This window comes from Vicugna pacos, chromosome 4, assembly GCF_048564905.1.
Source record: "Vicugna pacos chromosome 4, VicPac4, whole genome shotgun sequence".
NCBI lineage: Eukaryota > Metazoa > Chordata > Mammalia > Artiodactyla > Camelidae > Vicugna > Vicugna pacos.
The window spans coordinates 36519794-36535536 of NC_132990.1; the positions used below are offsets into that span (position 1 = coordinate 36519794).

Sequence of the window (15743 nt, forward strand, 5' to 3'; positions counted from 1 at the left end):
TTTGTGTGTCCAAGACCAGACCCTGAACTTTTTCCTTGCCTTGTCCTCTTGCAAGGTTGCCTAGCTCTGTGAAGGGCATCACCAGCTACTACCTCACATGAGGCAGAAACTTGAGAGCCATCCTTGACCCCGTCTTTTTCATCCACCACATCTAACCCATCACCCAGTTGTGTGAATTTTACTTGCTGAATATCTCCCTCCACTGTCTGCTCCTCATTGTTTCTCCTGATCTGTCCTAGTCCAAGTTCTCATCTCTCTGCTGGATTCTAGTCACCCCCTCCCTGAATTCCTGAGACCACTCTGTCCCTCCTCTAGTCCATCATCCATACTCTGGCCACAGTGATTGAAATGACTGGAGAGGATCCTAGACTCGGCTGGCTGGATCCTTACCTTGTCACACCTAGCCAAGCTCTCCAGGAAGCAAACACATTCTGGTCCCTGGGGCTCTCTGAGTCAGTGGTCTTTTGAACTTTTGCACAAATCTGAGGACTTGCTCTTCCAAAGAGCATACTACTCCAATGCTTTTGCTCTCCTGGAATGTGTTCAGGCCACAGTCATAACTATAGTTGACTGCTCTTTCAGGTGCAAGTGAAGACTCAAAAGTGATACTAGAGACCTGCCCAACTGACACCAAATGCCAGGTTTTCAGAGTGCTCTAGAATCCCCGAGGTGCACCCCCTCATCCTAACAGCAACCAAAGACTGCTATTTAGATAAGGGAAAAGCAGTTGTTGAGTAAGGAGTTAGTTGGAGGCTAAAGGCATCATCTTTTTTTTTCTAAACACTTTTTATTGATTTATAATCATTTTGCAATGTATCAAATTCCAGTGTAGAGCACAATTTTTCAGTTTTATATGAACATATATATATTCATTGTCACATTTCTTCTCCGTGAGCTACCATAAGATCTTGTATATATTTCCCTGTACTATACAGTATAATCTTGTTTATCTATTCTACAATTTTGAAATCCCACTCTATCCCTTCCCACCCTCTGCCCCTTGGCAACCACAAGTTTGTATTCTATGTCTATGAGTCTATTTCTGTTTTGTATTTATGCTTTGTTTGTTTTGGGTTTTTTTTTGATTCCACATATGAGTGATCTCATATGGTATTTTTCTTTCTCTTTCTGGCTTACTTCACTTAGAATGACATTCTCCAGGAGCATCCATGTTGCTGCAAATGGCGTTATGTTGTCGGTTTTTATGGCTGAATAGTATTCCATTGTATAAATATATCACATCTTCTTTATCCAGTCAGCTATTGATGGACATTTAGGCTGTCCCCATGTCTTGGCTATTGTAAATAGTGCTGCTATGAACATTGGGGTGCAGGTGTCATCCTGAAGTAGGGTTCCTTCTGGATATATGCCCAGGAGCGGGATTCCTGGATCATATGGTAAGTCTATTCCTAGTCTTTTGAGGTCTCCATACTGTTTTCCACAGTGGCTGCACCAAACTGTATTCCCACCAGCAGTGTAGTAGGGTTCCTCTTTCTCCACAGCCTCTCCAGCATTTGTCATTTGTGGATTTTTGAATGACGGCCATTCTGACTGGTGTGAGGTGATACCTCATTGTAGTTTTGATTTGCATTTCTCTGATAATTAGTGATATTGAGCATTTTTTTCATGTGCCTATTGATCATTTTTATGTCTTCCTTGCAGAATTGCTTGTTTAGGTCTTCTGCCCATTTTTGGATTGGGTTTTTTGGTTGTTATTAAGTCATATAAACTGCTTATATATTCTGGAGATCAAGCCTTTGTGGGTTTCATTTGCAAAAATTTTCTCCCGTTCCATAGGTTGTCTTTTTGTTTTACTTCTGGTTTCCTTTGCTGTGCAGAAGCTTGTAAGTTTCATTAGGTCCCATTTGTTTATTCTTTCTTTTATTTCTATTGCTTGAGTAGACTGTTCTAGGAGAACATTTTTGAGCTGTATGTCTGATAACGTTTTGCCTATATTTTCTTTTAGGAGGTTTATTGTATCTTGTCTTATGTTTAAGTCTTTGATCCATTTTGAGTTGATTTTTGTATACGGTGTAAGGGAGTGTTCTAGCTTCATTGCTTTACATGCTGCTGTCCAGTTTTCCCAACACCATTTGCTGAAGAGACTGTCTTTATTCCATTGTATATTCTTGCCTCCTTTGTCGAAGATTAGTTGACCAAAAGTTTGTGGGTTCATCTCTGGGCTCTGTATTCTGTTCCATTAGTCTATATGTCTGTTTTTGTACCGGTGCCATGCTGTCTTGATGACTGTAGCTCTATAGTGTTGTCTGAAGTCTGGGAGGTTATTCCTCCAGCCTCTTTCTTTCTCTTCAGTGATGCTTTGGCAATTCTAGGTCTTTGATGGTTCCATATAAATTTTATTATGATTTGTTCTAGTTCTGTGAAATATGTCCTGGGTAATTGGATAGGGATTGCATTGAATCTGTAGATTGCCTTGGGCAGTGTGACCATTTTAACAATATTGATTTTTCCAATCCAAAAGCATGGGATATCTTTCCATTTTTTAAAGTCTTCTTTAATTTCCTTCATCAATGGTTTATAGTTTTCTGTGTATAATTCTTTCACCTCCTTGGTTAGATGTATTCCTAGATATTTTATTACTTTGGGTGCTATTTTAAAGAAGATTGTTTCCTTACTTTCTTTTTCTGTTGATTCATCATTAGTGTAAAGAAATGCAACTGATTTTTGAATGTCAATCTTGTAACCTGCTACCTTGCTGAATTCTTCAATCAGCTCTAGTAGTTTTTGTGTGGACCTTTTAGGCTTTTCTATATATAGTAACATGTGTTTGGCATATAGTGACACTTTTACCTCTTCTTTTCCAATTTGGATCCCTTTTATTTCTCTCGCCTGATTGCTGTGGCTAGGACTTCCAAGACTATGTTGAATAGGAGTGGCGATAGTGGGCATCCTTATCTTGTCCCAGATTTTAGTGGGAAGCTTTTGAGTTTTTCACTGTTGAGTACTATGCTGGCTGTAGGTTTGTCATATATAGTAAAAGCATCATCTTTGATGTTCTAAGTATCTTTAGGATGAATAAGAGACAGAATTATAGGATTCTATAGAAACTAGTTAATGGAAATTAGCCTAAGCTAAGTGTTTGTTTAATGTTTGCACTTAGATTTCAGTTACTCACTGTCATTTGAACTGGAAATAATAGAGAAGTACCAAACTGTCTTAGTTAGCTTGGGCTAAAACAGAGTAACACAGACTGGGTGACTTGCAAACAACAGAAATTTATTTCTCACAGTTCTGGTGGCTGGAAGTCTGAGAGCAAGGTGCCAGCATGTTCAGGTTCTGCTGAGAACCCTCTTCCAGGTTGTAGATTGCTGACTTCTCATTGTGTCCTCATATGTTGGAAAGAGGGCAAGAGAGCTCTTTCTGGTCCCTTTTAGAAGGGCACTAATTCCTTTTCTAAGGACCCCACCTTCGTAGCCCAGTTACCTCCCAAAGGCCCCACCTTCTAATACCATCACTCTGGGGGTAAGAATTTCAACATATGGTTTGAGATGGGGTGGGGGGATGTGCATTCAGTCCATTGCACAACCCTGTATGGTCAACTCTGTCCTTTAAGAAGCACAGTCGGTGTTGAAACCTAGTATAGACATAGACATATAAGTAATAAATACTTCCAAAAAATAAAGGTTTCATGGAACAATACTTAGCTATACATCTAGTATTTTCTGATATGTTGCATCCTGCTTCCAGCCTCCACCAAACACCAATAATAATCCACCAGATTGATTTTACTCCCCATTGATGGGCTGAGACCTGTGATTTGGAAAACATGAACCTGTTCTGTTGTGCCTTCCAGTGCGGACCGGAGGTGTGCGTTTACTGAGGAGCTGACCGTGACGGGACTCCTCATTCAGTGCTTGTTACATCCCTTTGGGTTCATGGAGCGTTGTGAGTTAACAACTCCATTAGGCGCTCCCTGCAAAGTTTTCATTTCTGTCAAAAAATCACTGTGAGATTTGGAGAGTAGGCATCTGATAGAACTTGGTGTTTGTTAGGGGAAAGTGACTCATAAAGCCGCCTTGTCTGTTATGCAGGGTACATAAGCTACAGTGATGAAACACGACCTTTAAACTGGGCATGGCTACATCTTACAATGCTCACCCTAAAGTTCATACTAATTTATTTTAGCAAGAACATAAATAGTACTGTAAGGGGCGGGGGGGAATGCTGTCACTTTAAAAATATGTCAAGAACAATTTGACAGCATTTTTTTTCCGCCTGAAATTCATTGAGACATCAAGCCCACCAGTTTTAATTGGCCATTCAAGCGCAAAATGGAACTCTTGGCTACTCAGAACTTTAGGGCAAGCTGTTTTACTTCTAGAATAAATTTCCCTACTGCTAAGATTTTGCTTGCTTAAGAATCAAAATTTACTGTAGCCAATTTTTATGTAGAAAAATTCCCCAAAGTTGCCACAACCTTCCTGATTCTTTAAAAGATTAAACAGCATAGAGGGTGTCTCTTACGCTATAATAATATGGTAGCTTTCAGATTCACTCAGGGATACAAGGCTCTTTGCCCCTGTACCAAATGGCCCCACTTTGCTATTTTTGAAAATCTTACCTGCCTTTTCTGGATTTTTTTTTTTTTTTTGCCCACTTTCATCAGTGTTAACCCTTCACTGATTGATTGCTGCTGAGAATCTGCTGTTATCTTGGAGGCTCGGTAACACCCAGTTATTTGAATTATGTTTCCCAAATAGATTTATCTTATGCATTGACTTGAAAATTTTTTTAAGAAGGAAAAAAAGTAGTTTTTGAGGGAGGGCCTCAAGCAAGAAGACTTTCATTTTTTCTCATCGACTTAGTTCATTGGCCAATGAAGAGCATGTTTTTCATATGTCTTGTTTTGGGGCTGGTGAGATAAATAAAGTGCTGCCTTTTTAGGCTGAGATGTTCATGAGTACATTTTTATTTTTATAAAATATTTGCTTTTACTACATTATGGTCTAAGGCACACTTTCTTAGATTTTTTTCATTTAATTGAAACAGAAGTAGTTTGTGAGTGTTCTGGTGAGAGTTTCATTTTTAATATTTTATACCTTTAGAGGTTAAAGTTTACCAAAGGCATTTCACATTGCATTTCTCCGTTTTCTGATGTCCATTTTCCATCGGAAAACTAACATTAATACCTGCAATAAGACAAGTAAGGTGAAGGTAAGAAATTTAACTTACTTTTACAAAGTGATGTGAACCAGACTGTTCTTAGGCTTGTGACTTCATGACATGGAAACAAGCAGCAGTGTCATTTCTCTGGCAAGCTCTGTTTAAATGATGCCCTTTTATTATTTACCCAAGACATGTGGTTTAGACAGGGTGGTGAGGATTTATGGAAAATGGGAAATCAGTCTCTCATGCTAAGGGTAAAGAGAGAAATATGACGTTTGTTTATAGAAAATAGGAGAGAAATGCAGCCTTTAAGATTTTTATGGCATTGGGTGTCACTATTCGTTTTGCCATTTCTCAGAAACTCACCTCTCTTACGTGACAATTTATAATGTGAACTTGATGCATCATCTCATTTTGTGCAGACTATGTATAAGGACCTGTCACTTCCCACATGTGCCAGTAGACTTTGCGCAGCATTTTAGAACCGAGTGTTAAGTATCCAACACGTGCGCCTGGCAGCTTGAGATGGTCACTAACACTCCTGGACGTTCCAGTTTTCTTTTCTTCATTGTCTGCCTCCTTCACTGAACGTGAACTTGCACAAGGGGAGGGACTGGGTTCTGTTCTCTCCTGTATTCCCAGCACCTAGAAAAATGTCCAACACAGATGACTCTCCATGTTTGTTGAATGAATGAATAAGTGATTTTCTTATGCCACAACTGTCTTTTCTTCAACCTCCCAACTCCCCCTTCCTTTTCAAAAATGTTAACAGTCCAGCTTCTAGCCTTCCCACTGCTTCAGGTTACTTCCCCAGTGAGCAGTCTTGTTCATGGCCCAGTTGTAGTCTTTTATCTCTCCCTGGCTTTTTGCCCTGTAACGTTTAGAACAATTTAGTAATTCGTGCCTTTCCCTCTCTTAGCCATTTGTCTGCTCCTGTGGGCCCAACTCTGACCTTTATGAAAAGAACCTATATTATGAAATCTATACTTGTGACCTGTCACCTTTTAAAACTTGGAATCCATCTCTCTTCCCAAATTCTAGATTTTCATCAAAGATACATTTTTTTAACCTACTTTTGGAATTTTAGCAGACTTTTTATTTTGCTCATCTTTGTTTCTGTGCAGCTACCAAATCCTGAGGAATTTTTTAAAAATTCTTTTCCATTTTCACTTGTTTCCTGTATTAAATGCCTCTTACCTGGACTATTGGAGCAGCTTCCCAAACGGCTCCTGTACCTCCCTTTCTCTCCCCCTTTAGTCAGTATAATACGTGCTACCAGAGGTTATAATTTCACCACTACCATGCCCACAACCCTTAGATGCTTTGCTCTGCCTGAAATCTAAATGCCTTGGTTTGGTCCATCGACCATTCACAGTTTGGCCCTAGTTGACTTTTCATCATCATCATTGTTGTTGTCACTGTTATCCTTGTAGGAGTGACAATAGCTACATTTCTCAAACTCTTACTCTGTACCAGGCACAGCACGTAAAAAGTCATGAAGTCATAAAGGTTCTGAGTGTGTTTTGGAGCTGTATTATCTGATAATGGGTTGGGTGGGTGTGGGTGGAAGGAAATCAGGTTGGAGGGGTGTGTTGGGGCCAGACCACGGACGTCTTGTCAGACGTGCTAAGGAGTTTCAACTTTTCTTCTATAGGCAGTGAGGCAACAACTGGAAGATTTTCATGGAACAGTGATGAACTCATGCTTTATGTTAGACCAGCAGCATGGGCTACAGTTCGGGAGATGAGTGAGATGGGAAAGGGACTGGAAACAGGGAGATGAGTTACGGGAGAAGATGTTACAAGAGAGATGATGGGGGCCTGAATTAAGGTAGTGAGGGTGGGGATGGGTGAGCAGATTTCAGGTTTAGGAGGGAGAACTGATAGGACTTGGTGACCACTTGCATGTGGATTTTGAGGGAATGGGAGAGGTAGATGATGATGACAGTTCTCTGGCTTTGGCTTGAGTAGCTGGAGAGATTAGAGAATGATGATCAACTGAGAGTACGGAGAAGAGGCAGCATATGTGTGGTGGCAGAGGCAGGAGGGCAGTGATGATGGGTCCAACTTTGAATGTGCACTTGAGATACCTGTGAGATATCTGGGTGGAGTGTGGCTGTAAGGAGAGAGGTCTGTGATGGAGATGCTGGCTGTGTTATGGTCATGGATCTCTGGGTAGTGATTAAGCCATGGGAGTGGATGAGATTGGGATACCTGCAGGACATCCATATGGGAGACCTAGAAGGAAGCTGCATGAGTGTAGGGGTCAGGAGAGAGCTCATGATGGAGACAGCATTATGATCTCTTGCCAATGATTAAAGCCACTGAGACTTCCCTGGGAGGGTTTATAGATGAAGAAGAGAAAATGTGTGAGAACCAACATCATTTCCTGATCTTCATTTGTAGTTTCATTTCTTTATACCTTGGCTCATTCCATTTTTTTTTTCTTACTGAATCTTTTCTTCTCTGTTTAGGGAAATGATATCAGATTTTCATGACACCACACATGTGTCCCCATGTTCTGGAAGTCTTCTCTGATCCCCACCCATGCCCAAGAGTGATTTGTCAGGCACACACTCACTTTGGCACTCTTGCTCTTACCACTGTCTTGGAACTTTCCCTCAAGGCTGACTTTTCATTTGTTCTCAGTTTCTCTCTCCAAGCAGGCTCGCGTCCTGATGACAGGGACCATGTCTTCTCCCACTTCATGTTTCCCACCCAGCCTAGCAGCTCCAGTGTCTTCTACACACAAGCTACTTCTGCTATTCTTTGATTATTTCTATCCTCTTTTCAAGGAATAAAGTGAACACCTCAAAGTTCTAGAAGAATTTATAGCAGTTGAGGTACTTTGCACTAAATTGAAAGTACCTGCTTACAGTATGTTTGCAAGAATGTTCTATTTCTCATTAAACAAACAAAAAACTTAATTAGCAAAAAAAGAGCCACAAAACCAGTGCAGAATTCTTGTCGTTGATCATTCTCACTATTTGAAACTTTCAGAGAAAGAGAATCTATCTTTTGGCAGCCCCCCTGCATCTACCATTGATTATCGCAAACAGAGTTTATCCCAGGTTTCATTGGGTTGAACGTCCTGTGTTTGTAAGTAACATTTCATATGCATTCACACAGACTGAATCTGGGTGCAGTGAGAGATCTGGCCTTAGAAGCAGGGATTCTGGCTCATCTTGCCCCTCTTCTGACACTTTGATGACCTCTGGTCAAGTGGCTTGACCTCTTTTGTACCTTTTTGTTCTCACCTGTGGAATAAAAATCTGTGCACTGGCTCCTGGCTTAGTTCAAAGGCATGTTGTAAGGCTAAATGGAACGAAGGCCTTTGATGTCCTTGGAGCAAAAGCATCATTTGCATTAGAGGATTTATTTCGTAAGAATTAGAGAAGGAGTTCAGACTCCAGACTGCCACCCATATAGCCCGTGGGTAAGCAGATCTGAAGCAAAGGGTGTAGCATCTCCTGTGATGAGAGTCCCGAAAAGGACTCTCCTTCTCCATCCCCAGAGGCCAAGTGTGCAAAGTGGGACTCTTTAAAGTCTGTCTGATCAGTCCAGAATTTAAACACAGCCTCACCATAGATGAGGAGAGCAAGATACTTTTATCTTTAAAAAGAGATGGATCTTGGATGGGAAGATTTGTTGAAGAAAGAAAAACTCATGTTTCCTTGTTAAAAGGAATGATGGTCAATTAATCTGTAACAAAGGAGGTAAGAATACACAATGGAGAAAAGACAGTCTCTTCAGTAAGTAGCTGGGAAAGCAGCTACATGTGAAAGAATGAGATTAGAACATTTCCTCACACTGTTTACAAAAATAGATTCAAAATGGATTCCCTAAATATAAGACCTGACACCATAAAACTCCTAGAAGAGAAAGTAGGCAGAACACTCTTTTGATGTAAATCATAGCAATATTTTCTTGTATCTGTCTCCTAAGGTTAAAAAAAAAAAGGCATTAGAAAACAAATGGGACGTAAGTAAACTTAAAAGCATTTGCACAGCAGAAGAAATCATTGACAGAAGAAAAAGACAACCTACTGAATGGGAGAAAATATTTGCAGATGGTATGTCTGATAAGGGGTTAATATTCAAAATATATTAAGAAAAAAACCCAAACAATTTGATTTAAAAAAATGGGCCTAAGACCTGAATAGACATTTTTCCAAAGAAGACATACAGATGACCAACAGGGACATAAAAAGATGCTCAAGATCACTAATCATCAGCAAAATGCAAATCAAAACTGAGTGAGCTATCATTTCACACCTGTCAGAATGGTTATCATCAAAAAGTCTACAAACTGCAAAGGTTGATGAGGATGTGCAGAAAAGGGAACCCTCTTACACTGTTAGTGGAAATGTAACATGGTACAGCCACTATGGAAAACAGTATGAAGTTTCCTCAAAAATCTAAAAATATGACTACCATAGGATCTAGCAATTCTACACCTGGGTATAAATAGCCAGACAAAAATGAAAACACTGATTTGAAAAGATAGATGCACCTCAGTGTTCATAGCAGCATTATTTACAATAGTCAAGATACGGAACACCCAAATGTCCATCAACAGATAAATAGCTATAGAAGATGTAATGTATATATGGTTGAATACTACTTAACCATAAAAAGGAATGAAATTCTGCCATTTGCAACAAAGTGGGTGCACCTAGAGAGTACTATGCTTAATGAAGTAAGTTGGACAGAGAAAGACAAATGCTATATGTTATCACTTATATGTGGAATCTAAAAAATAAAATTGTATATAACAAAACAGAAACAGACTCTTATAGAACAAACTAGTGGTTACCAGTGGGGAGAGGGAAAGAGAAAGGGGTATGGGATTAAGAGACACAAGCTACTCTGTGAAATAGATAAGCAACAAGGATATATTGTACAGCACAGGGAAATATAGCCATTCTTTTGTAATAACTTTAAATGGAGTATAATCTATAAAAATATTGAATCATTATGCTGTACACCTGAAACCAATATAATATTGTGAATCAACCATATTTCAATAAAAAAAGAAATGCTGGTAGGTAACAAATAACTCATGTGATAGAGTCCAAACTAGAACATGATGCTTAATGTATTAAACAAGTTCATTACTTTTTCAGTTTACATTGACTGGTATGTGGTGGCCATTATTACATTCAATGCTGTGCCTCACATACAAGGATGATCAGTGTTTCAATTAATGCCTATTTAGATGGAATAACAGAACTTAGAAGTAATCCAGGAAGCATTTTTAACACCTGTGGAATTTTTAAGGATGATTGAGGTTAGTTAGACATTCCTCAAATGCTAATAGAAACTTCAGTTAATGATAGAAATATTTATAGTCCAATGACATGTATCAAATGGGAAAGTACTTTGACTGGAGTTACTGACATAAATACCTGATCAAAAATGAGGGGAACTCACAGAATTTAACATCATTGACATAGGGATCACAACATTGGATCTATAGTAAGAGACTGAAATCTTAATTCCTTTCTTAGCTTGACTGTGAGCATAGTGGAATAATTATAATCATATGTGTGCTTTTCTCAGTTTTCTGCTCTTAGAGTCAGACTGTGGACTAAGTATAGTGGAGTTGTTTATGGTTGTAGGCTAGATTGCAAATGGTAGCAACCTCAACAAAGTAACAGTGTAGCTGACAGAAGGTGGAATATGGAAGCAGAGAGGAAAGGGTTAAATGTTCAAATATTTTCACCTCTGAAGATGGGGATTAAGATATAGTTGTTAAAAGTTGGTGGAATTCTGGAGTTGTGTCATTATGCATTCCCAAAGGTGGCATATGAGAGTTCCAGTTGCTCTACATCTTCATCAACACTTGATATGGTTAGTCTTTTTCATTTTAAATATTCTAATAGGTGTATAGTGGTAGCTCATTGTGGTTTTAAATTATGCTTCCCTCATGGTTAATGGTGTTGAGCATCTTCTCATATGTTTATTTGTCATCCTTATATGTTCTTTGGTGAGGTATTAAACTCATGTATTCATCCTAGTAACTTTTTGTAACATGCATAAAAGTTTTTACATAGGCAGTCATGTTGTCTGTGAATAAAGACAGTTTAAAAGAAGTTGATAGAAACGAAGACTTGAGTACATAAAATAGCAAAGGTAATGAACAGAGGAATTAAAACAATGATGTATTATTAAACTTTGGTTGGAAACTAGGGCAGTATGAGGAAAGTATCTGGTATGAATCAAGAACAAGAGATTTGAGCATTGTATCAAGAGTTGTATAGATAACCACCAAGAGACCAAAACAGAAAATTTTAAGAATGGTTGCCTTGGTGGAATTTAACTTATAACAGGAATAGGAAAATCAAGAAATGGTTACTCTTGTGAGGTTCTCTATATCATTTGATATATTTCCTTATACACGTATTTCCTTGGTAAAATAAAATCGTTGGTGTATTGGTCATTAGAACAAAGATAAAAAGCAACATGAAGTAACTAAAATAGGTTAGAGGAAAAGAGCTGAATATTATAAAATGAGAAATACTGGGGAAATAGTCTCTGTCTCTGTTTAGAAGCTGTGTAAGGGAAAGAGGGGCCCTAAAATGATAGTCATTGCTAATAAATACTTAGCACTTATTGGACACTTGCTACATTCCAGGTACTTCTAAACAATAAACAGGCATTAACTTATTTAATATTCATAGAAATCTGAGAAGTTGGTACTATTGTCATCGTTTGGTACGTGGAGAAATGTGGAGCAGAGATATACATGTGTTATACAGGGCCACTCAGCCAGGTTTCAAAGCCAGGCGGTCCAGCGACAGGGCCATCTCTGATAGCGATGATACTCTGATGTCTGGTGGAAGGAAGAGGGGTATCATGCCCCAAAGTGCATACAGTGCGAGCTCCTTAATCCTAAGATGACTTGTTCTTTGAGGCTGTCTTTTAAAGAAATACTTTAGTTCACTCATAATTCAACAGCCATTTAAGTATCTATTAACACGGTGTATGTACTAAGATTATTCCGTTTGAGTGAGGGAGGCCAGTAATGAAGACAAATACATGTATAATTTAAGATCCACAGAGAACAAATAAAGCAGAATAAGGAGCAGAGTGATGGTACTGGTGGTGGAAGACCGTTATTTTAGAGAGTGAGGTCAGGGAGGTCCTGTCTGAGGGGACCACACGTGAATGTTGTCTTAGCTTAAGCTGCTGTAACAGATACACCACAAGCTGGGTGGCGTAAACAGCGAATGTTTGTGAAAGTCCCAGCTGATGTGGTATCTGGTGAGGGCCTGCTTCCTGGTTTGCAAATGACCTTCTCATTTGAGGGGAAGCGGAGAGAGAGAGAGGAAGCAAGCTCTCTCATGTCTCTCCTGATAAGGGCACTAATCCCATTCACCAGGATTCCACCCTCATAACTCAGTTACCTCACAAAGGCCCTGCCTCCTAATATCATCATATTGGGGGTTAGAATTTCAACACAGGAGTGGGGGAGGGGAACACAAACATTCAGTCCATAACAAACCAGTCCATAGATCTAAATGAAGTAGAGAAGTGAACCATTTAGTATCTGTTGAGTTACACTGATGGGACAAGCATTCCAGGCAGAAGGAATAGTAAGTGCAGAGCTCTGATCCAGAGCTCCTTTGGCCTGTTCGAGGAACTGTACAAATGGCCAGAGCTGAGGGAGTGGAGGGGAATATTTGGAGCCGAGGCAAGTAGAGCGTCATAAACCTGATGGTGACTTTAATTTTCAGTGTGATGAGAAGCCAGTAGAGGGTTGAGGGGGGGAAGGGATAGGACATTAACGAGAACTTCCTGCACTGGATCTCGTGAAGAGCTAGTCTCTCAAGAAGAGTTTTGAAGCTGAGAGCATCTTGTTGGCCCGTGAAGGTTCGAAGGAATGAATTGCTAGGAAAATCAGGTCCTCTGTGAACAAGGAAAAGTGTCTGTGTTCACCATACTTCATGGTAATTTGTTGGCTGGGATAGGAGTTAAATTGTGGCTCCTTGGAGATGCTAATTCATGGCAGTGTTACTGTTTGCTTCCCATGTTCAATGAAGCTCGTATGTTTAACCACCATTAAAAAAATCATCTTTCTTAGCTCTAAGTAATTGCAAGGATACATTCGAGAACTAGTGTGGAGGTGGTACATAAGGAGAGAGAAGGAATTTTGAAGGAAAATTTTAACTTGATTTAAAAATATTTGAATAAATGGAGATACTAAATATCTAAATAAATTCATCTTTTTATAATATTTTTCTTAAAAAACTTTTATTTGCTTACTCAAGTTATACATATTTTAAAATAAATGTTCATTAAAGAATAAATGTAACTTCCTAATTTCTGTTATGTAGAGCAAGGTATATCTTGGTTTATTTCTGGGAGATACTAAAAATCTCTAATCTAATTGACTTATCCAAAATATAAAAAGAAGATAATTTCTTAACATGTTTAATCATTTTAAGAAATTATAACATGAATACGTTTTAAAATGAAATGGGGAAAATATATGCACCCACACACATACATATAAAGGTTAGTGAGCAGAATATATAAGCCATATATATAGTTATGTTACAGCTAGTCTTTATTTGGATAAATGGCCAAAGGTTAAGTATTATCATGTTTACAACACAAGAAAAACCGGTGTGTGCAAAAGTACATAGTAGTGATGAAAGAAATACAACCGGAGGTAAACTGAGATTTAAAAAATTAATTAAAATAAGTTATAGGGTTGGTATGGCTGTGTCGAATTGGAAATATTTGCACATGATTGGTAGCATTTGAATTGGTACATGCTCCCTGAAAGGTATCAGCAACATTTAACAAAAGCCAGAATAGTGAACATACCCTTTGATTCAGTAATTTTTCTTTTCAGGGGAGAAAAAAAATCAAAGGAGAGAAAAACTCTTTTTAGAACAGTGTTAATTTTAATAATGAAAGACTAAAAATAACTTCATTATCTAACATTTGGGGAAACGGTTAAATGAACCATAATAGCTCATAACAATATTCTGTGTTTTACAGATAAAATACTATGAAAAAGCCTATGTAAAATAACGAAAAAATACAATATTAGGAAAGACGGTTTATAAATCAGGTGCGCTGATGAGGATGAGAAGGCATGGAGTACTTTGTACAATGTGCTTTGATTTTGTTCACCTTTTTCTTGGGTGTTTGGTTGGCTGTTTATGATATGAAGAATTTAAGAGAATATAATTCACATAAGAAAGGGTATCATAAGATGTAGAAAATAATATTCAGGGTCAGCAAGATTCCGAGCCTCTGATACCAGATTCAGGAACTGGGACACCAGTGACAGTCTACTCTGTGCTTCCAGTAAAGGTGAGGATGACGCAGTTGAAGGAATACCCAGGACTGTTTGAAACGACCATGGATTCCCAAAAAGTGAGCCATATCAGCAGATGAAATTTATTTTGGGGTTAAAATTTTACTTCAGAAGGTTTTAGATCTATTATCGTAACTCATATCCAATTACATTTTTTTAAAAAACATTTTTATTGAAGTGTGGTTGATTTACAGTGTTAATTTCAGGTGTACAGCAAAGTGATTCAGTTATACCTATACATACATGTGTATACTTTCTTTTCAGACTATTTTCCATTGTATATTATTACAAGAAATTGAATATAGTTCCCTGTGCTATACGGTACATCTTTGTTGTTTATCTATTTTATATATAGTAATGTAGGTCTGTTAATCCCTAACCCCTAATTTTATCCCTCTCCACCCTTTCCCCTTTAGTAACCATAGTTTATTTTCTATGTCTGTGAGTCTGTTTTTGGTTTGCAAATAGAATTTATATCATTTTTTTAAAGATTCCACATATAAATGATATCATATGATATTTGTCTTTCTCTCTCTGACTTACTTCACTCAATATGATAATCTCTAAGTCCATCTGTGTTACTCCAATTAAATTTTTAATTCCATAAATAAAAACAAATTTCCCTATTGTTAACCCATATGACACTTTATCATATACAACTAAGTTCCAGAAAAGCGGAGAATTTCAGTAAGCCCACAGAAAGTCATTGTAATGAAATTTGACCTTGACTATATTGGAAAATAAACTCCTGAGCTTGTCATATCAGATTGTACTGGAACAGGGCAATAAATTCCAAGGATTTCATTGGGTCCTTGAAATGGGTCTCACTCACTTTATGTATACATTAGCTACGAATACAAAGCAACTAGAATAAAAACAGAAAAAGGAATAATGGATTTCCTGATTGTTTTGAATTCAGGATGTTACTCCAATATATCTCCTCTTTTCATGAGGAGGGATTATCCCTGAGGTGGGCCCAGACTAGGGCACTTCCCTTGCAGTCTTAGTTGAAAACTGCTTCTCCTCACCCTTCAATCATTAACAAGGAAACAGATAGGACCTCCGTTGTCATTACTGCTAAGAAAAGTTACCTTTAGCACAAGCCTATGGGTCCTTTTTAATATGTGTGATAGTTTAGTTTCAAGGATCATGGGTCACGTTTAAGTGCTGCTTTAGAATCTCAGAGGCTGTTCTAGAACTCTTTTTTTTTAATTGAAGTAGTCAGTTTACAATGTTGTGTCAGTTTCTGGTGTACAGTATATTTCAGTCATACATGAGCATATG

At 38.3% G+C, this 15743-nt stretch overlaps 1 protein-coding gene across 4 annotated transcripts in view; it reads left to right on the forward strand.

The window, feature by feature from the left end:
- The window catches only part of PIP5K1B (phosphatidylinositol-4-phosphate 5-kinase type 1 beta), a 404141-nt gene that overhangs the window by 128446 nt on the left and 259952 nt on the right, over nucleotides 1–15743 (forward strand). The window lies entirely within an intron of this gene.